General features: G+C 40.2%; 1 pseudogene; it reads right to left on the bottom strand.

Annotated features, from left to right (window-relative positions):
* Positions 1 to 4,576: 4,576 nt before the first annotated feature.
* Positions 4,577 to 6,547, bottom strand: LOC136850076 (uncharacterized; annotated as a pseudogene).
* Between the last annotated feature and the right edge of the window lie 1,129 nt (positions 6,548 to 7,676).

The raw sequence follows: 7,676 nt of genomic DNA, 5'->3' as shown, positions 1-7,676 counted from the left end.
CTGAACCTTTTCCTATCCCTGGCTTGAGGTCCGGCGGGCTCGGTGGCCTTCCTTTTAAAGGGGAGGCCCCAGCGGGAGCAAAGGCTCTTGTAGTGATAGGCAATCACTAATAAAATATGACTAACTGATCTCCGGCAAAATAACTCAAAAGAGACCATAAAGCAAAACAATCTCACTCAAACTAAAAGGAGAAACTAAAACACGTCAATTGTTAAACAGTACTATTGAATAATTAAAACCTTTTAAAACAGTTTCCAAAATAAAAGAATCATTCACAGACCAGCATGAGTGTTCCAAAATCCAAGAGGTTACTTGCAGTGAACAAAATCGGTAAATGTACAACCCAATCTGATGATAGGATAATTCACACACGAAGCAGCAGGTAACCAGAGTACTTCCTTCGGCAGTAGCAGAGGGCAGAGACGAAATAACTCCAGAAGACGAAGACCTTCCTATGGATATCACAGTACAAGGAGCTGCCAGAGGGTTTTTAGAAGTATTGTAGCTGCGTGATGAAAAGTAGTGCTGTTAGGGTTTAGCACTGAACTGCCCTTCCAGTGTCGTGGAGAACCGAAGTAAACTTGCTTGAAAAACTGTTAGCATGTAAGGCAAGGATATCGGAGTTCCAGAAGAGAAACAAGGATGATGAACTTCCAGGAGAGTTGAGACTTCTACATTTCCTCCCCCTCCAAAATGAGACAGAAAGCTTCTCATAATGCCGTGAGACAATCCAGGGATACATGACCCTGACGACACTAAGTGACCGATCTGCTTTGTAGATGTCTTGGCGACCTAAGCGAAGTTCCTGAGGGAAACTGGAAATTGTCAGAGGCTTGATGGCTCAGAGTACAGCCGAGGTCCATTGAGGAATCAGCTTCAACAAGCAGATCTGCAAAAAGCTGGTAGAACACACTGGCAGGGGACACTGCAGAAAATCCCACATCCTCTGTGAAAGAGACAGGGTTTAGTACAAAATAACACGACCTGGACACAGACAAGCACTTCACTCAGACTCTACACCCCACAACTAAATCTGCGAACGAGTCTTCATGGGATGAACTCTAAAATTATTTACATAAGACAAAAAGAGGAGAAAAGGAGGAATCTTTGTACAAAAGAGAAAAGTCATCACTATCATCTGACAATATACCAAGCTCATCTAGGACATAAAAATTCTTAATTTGATCTGCATGAACCTTATGTTCTTTATAAGGAGGAACAAGATCTCTTACTACAAAGGTAACAGGACTAGATTTTTTACGACTCTAGAGGGACCTAACCATCTTGAAGACAAAGAGCGTGATGCACCAGCAGACGAATCTTGAGCTCTCCTAAGAACCAAAGAACCAATGTCAACCTTAACTGCAGGACGAACTTTCTTATTATAATCCCTAGCATAAGAGTCTCTAGCCTGACATGAAGCTTCTACCGCAATCTCTCTGGCTTTAATAAGTCTCCTAAAATGATCAACATATGTATCTTCCTCATTCATAGTTATCTTATTACTTAACCCAACTGGATAATCTGAATCATGACCCATAAATAAATAAATTGGCTGATTATTGACTGCACGGCATATTGCTGTATTCAAAGCATACCTAACATGAGGCAAAAATTCATCCCATGTTAATGGTGCATCTTCACATAAAATAGCTAAGCAATCTTTAACACAACAATTCGTGCGTTCAACCAATCCATTACTTTGAGGGTGGAAAGGAGTAGTAAAATGCATTTTAGTTCCAAGGATCTCACAAACTTCACTAAAAATTCTATTCTTAAACTCTGAACCATTATCAGTAGTAAGCATTTTAGGAACACCAAATAAAGTAACAAAATTTTCCATAAAAGCCTTAGCGATTGTTTCAGCCTCCTCGTTTGGCAAGGAATTAATTGTAGATATCTGCTCATGTGATCAACAAAACTGAGTACATAGCGATTACCACGATAACTACTATGAAGATCCATTAAATCAGCAGATACACGTTCCAAAGGTTGTGAAACAGACCCGACTATACTAAGTGGAGTATGGGCAATAGCTGAACCCTTTCTACGCTGACATGATATACAATTCTTCACATAATCCTTAGTAACACTCAGCATATTCTGAAAGTAAAAGAGCTGTTTTAGTTTGCAATAGGTACGAAAAATTCCTGGATGAGCAGAAAGAACTGAAGAATGAGCAATATTTAAAGCATCACCATGTAATGACTTAGTAACAAGCTGATGAACAACTTTTTCTGGGAGGGATTTCAAATGATACAATACACCATCAACCAACTCAAATTCATCTAATGCAGCCGGAAGTTTAAGTCTAGGAAAAGACTGTCCTTCCAGATAATCAATCACAGTTTTCCAAAATGGGTCTTCAAGTTGATACTTTCGTAATGAATCAGAATCAGCATTAGCAATGTCAATAGCTGCAATATTCCTACTCAGCAAATCAGGTACATGATGAGAAGATCCCTTTTTATAGATTATCTCATACACATAATCTGAAATTTCATGAGACCATCTTGTCATACGAGGACATTTTGTTTTCCTAGAAAATATGTAAGTGAGTGGCTTGTGATCTGTATAAATAGTACAGTTACGACCATAAAGATATGCATTAAAGTGTCTAACAGACTCCACAACTGCCAAAGCTTCCAAATGGCTAGCACTATAACGACATTCAGAACCACGAAGTTTCCTAGAGTAATAAGCACAGCACAACAAACACCCTCAGAATCCTTTTGCATTAAACAACTCCCAATGGCAACTGAACTTGCATCAGTATGGAGTTCGAATGGTTTTGAAAATTCTGGGCGCTTAAGAACAGGCGCTGTAGTTAGTAAATGCTGAAGCTTGCGGAAAGCTAAATCCTGATCAGTTTCCCACTTAAACTTGACACTCTTCTTTGTTAAAGTAGTCATAGGAGCAACAACAGACGAAAAATTTGGAATATGACGTCTAAAGAAACCAGCAGCACCTAAAACTCTACGGATCTCTGAAATATCCTTTGGTATTGGCATCTCAACGATTGCTTTTACCTTCTCAGGATCCGGAGAAACACCATTTGAAGAAATCATAAATCCTAAAAACTTTATTTCCTTTACAAGGAATTTACACTTCTGCAAGTTCAATTTCAGACCAGCGCGATCCAACAAAGCTAAAGTTTCCTTCAAGTGTAAAAGATGTTCTTCAAAAGAAGATGAAAATATGATATCATCCAAATAAGCTAATGTATGCCTACCAAGAACAGGACTAAGAATAGTGTTCATAGCTCTTTGGAATGTAGCAGGTGCATTCCGCAACCCATATGGCATTCTTTTAAATTGCCAAAAACAAGATCCATCAGAAAATGCAGTTTTTTGCTTATCATTTTCATCCATACTTATGCTCCAATAAGCTGAACGAGCATCAAGGACAGTAAAATAAGTTGTACTACCTAAATCATCGATTATTTCTTCTATTCTAGGAAGCGGAAATTTATCAGCAATGGTGATTTTATTTATGGCCCTATAATCAACACAAAAACGAATATCACCATTTTTCTTTCTTACTAAAACCACCGGAGACATCCAAGGCGAGGACGATGGTTCAATAACACCTGCATCATGCATTTCCTTACAAGTTTTCCTTATTATTTCTTTAGAAGACTGAGGCAGACGCCACTGACGAACATGCACAGGACTTTTACTATTTGTGATGATACTATGCTTAATATTGGGGATACTACCAATAGTATTTTTATCACCTACAAATAGATTATTATACATGTAAAGAACATCTGTTAACTGTTTACGTCTCTTTGAAGACAAATGTGACAAATCAATTTGTTCTATAGGTATATTCAAATTGCTATCACCTGAAAGAGATGCCATATTAATATGTTCATTGTCTACTCTCTCTAATACTGCAATGCGCATTCCGTTCATTAACTTAACTGGTTTATTGGAATCATTTACTACAAAAATATAAACATTACGGTTATCAACCTTTGTAACCATCCTTGGAATTAACAAAGAATCTTGAGTGCTTTCAACCAATAGAGATGTTCCATCTTCACAATCAAATGATAAAGACAAACAAACAAATCTACCAGTTCGAGGAGGACAAATTGTAACACGCTTAACATGACCATATATACTAGAGGATTTTTCTTTGAACAAGTTACCCAATGAAACAATTGGTTTTTTAGTTACTGAAGAAATTAGTGTACATCACGAGATGGGACATCAGAGTATTGAATAGGAAACTCAACACCCTGCAAAACAAAATGACCTTTGTCGAGACTCTTTGAATGCTCAAACTTAAAGTCAAATCTCCTGAGAAAATCCATGCCAATTAAAATATCTCCAGGAAAATCTAAATTGATACTACAACAAATCTATGGATGCAAGACCTACCAGAAAACTCTATCTTTAAGTCTATAGAACCATCAATGTCAATTCTAGATCCAGACACATCAAAAAGATTTTTATAAAAGACTCTAATGTTATTTTCAAAAGACTGTAAAGAAGAACGCTTAATGAAGGTTGCAGATGATCCTGTATCCAAAAATGCTTTCCTAATTTTACCATTACATTTAAGATTAACTATAGGACGACCAGTTTGTAATTTTTCATTAACAGCACAGTGCGCCTTACACTTAGGAACCAGAGCCATTGGCCTCTTGATTGTCCACTTCGGAAGCCCGGCGCCCTGAAAAGGGACATTTCTGTCTTACATGACCAGTGTTTTTACAACGCCAGCAAACATTACCGTTAGGTTTAGCTCTACATTCTTTTGTAGAATGACCATCACATCTGTGGTATGCACAGTGCTTACGAGCAGACGAATCAGAAGCAGCTATTTGAGAGACACTATTCTTAGAATTTACTCTTAAATTCCATATTCTATTTGTTACTTCAACTAATTTCTCACTAGGCAGTTCCTCACTAGAAACTACTAATTCACGCAACCATACTGGCAAAGCTTGAAGAAATATACGAGAAATTAATTCATTAGTATCTCCTACAGCAGTTGGGTGGTCACGAACAGCTTGATATACATAACTCTCAATTTGAACAAAAACGTCTTGTGGAGACTGACTGGGTTCCAACTTCAAAGCGTTAAGAAACCTAAAGTAATCAGAGGCTGAAGTAGTGCCACGAAATTTCCTGCGAATAAAATCTTTAAATTCAGGCCAAGTCTTTACTGTATCAAATGCAGAAGAGTTTACTATAGAAGCAACTATACCCCTACAACGTGACTTTGCCATACGAATCAAATACGAATCATCACGGTTCTGACAAACGAGCTCAACTTGTATAAGAAAGAATTCCACTTCCGAATTTCGTTTTAAATGGCAGGGACGCAGGAGTCTTTGCCTCAAATATTGGGATAACATCCTTACTCAATGCACAATCAACAACCCCAACAGTCGCACTTCTACCATCAAACCCATGCAATCTATCCTTAAGCAACTTATTTTCCTCAGTTAAGTGTAACAAGCGAGATTCCATAAGACTATATTTCTTAAAAAGATCATCATATTTATCTGTAGAGTTATCACGAGTGGGAGATTCATATTGCCTATTACGAGTTTTACGACCCATCATAAAGAAGAAGGAAACATTAAGAAAAACCACAACACTAACACACAAACACAAAAAAACACGAGGCGAAAAGGGGTTCAACAAAATACTAAAATCAGTGCCAAACAGAACAACAACACACCCCTAACACCAGCAACCATCACTTATTCAAAACCACTGACCAACCGTATTGCAGTTGCAGAGCAAATGCATAAGCCACCACACAAGATAGAAAAAAAAACACTACCTATTATACACAGACAAAACAATGTGAAACACCACCAGCCCAAAAATAAAATGGAACCTACACCCTAACGCCCTGCTACAATCTAAAAAGCCCTAAAGAAAATAAACAAAACTGAAAACGAAAACAATGACGTGACGTGAGAGTGAAAACTGCCACCATATGTAGTGATAGGCAATCACTAATAAAATATGACTAACTGATCTCCGGCAAAATAACTCAAAAGAGACCATAAAGCAAAACAATCTCACTCAAACTAAAAGGAGAAACTAAAACACATCAATTGTTAAACAGTACTATTGAATAATTAAAACCTTTTAAAACAGTTTCCAAAATAAAAGAATCATTCACAGACCAGCATGAGTGTTCCAAAATCCAAGAGGTTACTTGCAGTGAACAAAATCGGTAAATGTACAACCCAATCTGATGATAGGATAATTCACACACGAAGCAGCAGGCAACCAGAGTACTTCCTTCGGCAGTAGCAGAGGGCAGAGACGAAATAACTCCAGAAGACGAAGACCCTCCTATGGATATCACAGTACAAGGAGCTGCCAGAGGGTTTTTAGAAGTATTGTAGCTGCGTGATGAAAAGGAGTAGTGCTGTTAGGGTTTAGCACTGAACTGCCCTTCCAGTGTCGTGGAGAACCGAAGTAAACTTGCTTGAAAAACTGTTAGCACGTAAGGCAAGGATATCGGAGTTCCAGAAGAGAAACAAGGATGATGAACTTCCAGGAGAGTTGAGACTTCTACACTCTGATTCGCTCTGGTTGCCTCCGCCAGAACATTGTTGACCTCATCCTCTGGGAATATATTAGGACCCCAGATAGAACTCTTCATGAGTCTATTGGGCTCGTGTCTAATAGTGGCGTCCACAAAGATGTGTTTCCTGCAGTTTAGTCTTGCCACTACAAAATCATACAGGTCCGCCTGGAATGCCGCTAACAGGGATTTGGTCAGGACCTGGAATAGAGGTTCTTCAGCGTAAGTTACCGCCGTCACCTCCGTAATAGTAATGGAATGCAGGGAGCGACTCAACCTGCATTTGGCCTCGAACTCCGCCTTCAGAAGGGCCCCCGGCAGCTTGGGAAGCTGTTCACTAAAGAGGGTGGAGGTGCACTCGGAGTCGAGTTTGCCCACCGTGAATGTGGCCGGAGCTCCCGCCCAAAATTCCGAATCTCCGGGGAAGATGAGAGAGGTGGGATCTGTCTCCCGGAGTTGAGGCAGCGGCTTACCCTCAATTCCTGCCTGACTAGTCAGTACTGCGATCTTAGTCGTGCAGGGGGTAGGGATGGAGTCACCTACCGAGAACATCGTGAAAGTCCCCTTAAAGGGGGTAAGCTTAGTATTTTCGCACTCCCACTCAGTGAGAGCGCGCATCAAGGTGGATTGGGCTTGGTCCCTGGGGAAGATAACTGTCTCCTTCGGGACCTTGTCTGATCTGATCCAGGCTTCCTCTGTAAGCCTGGCATAACCTGGGTAGGGAGGCACCAGGTCGGGTGGAAAGAACTCCAGTTCCTCCAACCGACGAGTTCCCAAGCCCTCGATGGTCAGGGTATCATTGTGGAGAGGAGCATGAAGAGCCAGTCGCCACGGGTTTCCCTTATCAAAGGGGGGCAGTCTGGAGGCATCCGGAACAACGTAGGATTGTCCTGCTACTCCGGAGCGCATAAACCCAGAGAGCAAGCTTTCCTGGGTCTGCATCCTCTCTGCCAATGACCTGACAGACTCACCAGAGGTATGTAAGCTTGAAGTGAGCTGGGAGGAAAGGTCTTGAATCCTGGCCTCAACCTTCTTATCTAACTTCTGCATCAGAAGTTCTGCAAAGGCCTCAGGGTCAAAGATAGGCTGTGGAGGATCAGCCTTAGATGTCC

This window comes from Macrobrachium rosenbergii, chromosome 2, assembly GCF_040412425.1.
Source record: "Macrobrachium rosenbergii isolate ZJJX-2024 chromosome 2, ASM4041242v1, whole genome shotgun sequence".
NCBI classification, from domain to species: Eukaryota; Metazoa; Arthropoda; class Malacostraca; order Decapoda; family Palaemonidae; genus Macrobrachium; species Macrobrachium rosenbergii.
This window is presented reverse-complemented; position numbering and strand designations above follow the sequence as displayed.